The sequence below is a fragment of the Myotis davidii genome, unplaced genomic scaffold (assembly GCF_000327345.1).
Source record: "Myotis davidii unplaced genomic scaffold, ASM32734v1 scaffold897, whole genome shotgun sequence".
NCBI lineage: Eukaryota > Metazoa > Chordata > Mammalia > Chiroptera > Vespertilionidae > Myotis > Myotis davidii.
This window is the reverse complement of record NW_006289393.1, coordinates 1,612,444-1,613,748: the sequence shown is the minus strand read 5'-3', so window position 1 is coordinate 1,613,748 and position 1,305 is coordinate 1,612,444.

Genomic DNA, 1,305 nt, shown 5'->3' with positions numbered 1-1,305 from the left:
CCGTCACTGAAGCAAGCAAGCCTCATGTTAGTTTCAAGCTGCCTGGTTGCCGGCCGCCATCTTGGCTGGCAGTTAATTTGCATATCGCCCTGATTAGCCAATGGGAAGGGTAGCGGTTGTATGTTAATTACCATGTTTCTCTTTTATTAGATAGGATAAGTCATATGACAGACCTAGATGGCTCATGGCAGATTTCAAATAAAATAAAAACCTATACTATTCTTTAAAAAACATCAATATCAACATCAGCATCTCTCTCTCAGCTCAAATTCTTATCTGCCTTTCAGAATGCCATAATAGTACAATAATTAATGTAACTAAAATTAGAAAAATATAGAAGTAAAAGAGCGCTATCTTAATTCAAACCAATGCTACAACAGGATAGGCAATCCTGACACAATATTACTGCTCCCTTTTCTTTCCCACTAAGATCCCAACTGCTATTTGGTGTTTATTGGTAGAGATTCTAAGAATTTCTAAATTTCTAGAGGTTAGTGGTATAGAACATTATTCTTGTCCTCAAGTGCAAGGACAAATTTTGTGGCATTCTATCAGAAAATAGTTTAGACCAAATCTAAGATTGGACTTTGGTCTATATAAAGGCAAAGCAAAACAAAAACAACAAAAATTGCCAGAACAGATTGGGTCATGAAGAAGGAGGCTGTTTTATAAAGGTCAATTTTTAAACCCCTCCTACAGAACATAATCTATGCAAAATATATCCACAATATATCCCAAAGCATAATGTCACCGGATAAACCTAAGGAGTGGAACATATGGGAGAATATGAAAAAGAAGGTATTAAAGTCTGAAAACAAGCAGGTTGGTAAGCTCATTAGCTGGGGTGGAATTTTAAAATCTTCACGTGAACGAATATGTAAATCAAAATGTACACATGCATTCATAGTCATGTGCATCATATATTCACACATGGCACCATTACATCCTACTGTTACCTTCTACTAGAACAGTGAAATTCTTCTCATTATAAATGTAAACGCGCCCTCTGCTGGCCAATCTGGGGTATTTGCACTTTCTAGTTTGATGACAGGAAGATTCAACATAGGATGATAAAGTTTCTGGGAAACTCTGCATGACAGTAAGCTTATTCCAAATACAATACTTATTTTTAGTTGTGAATCTCATTTACTTCACTTTTATTTTATTATGGAGCTTTAATTTCTAAAACAATATAATAAAAATATCGATGCAAAATAACTACTCACTTGCAACAAAGCAACCGTAGCAGACAACTAAAACTGATTGTACGATTGATTTGATTGTACACATAGAAAATTTAAAAAA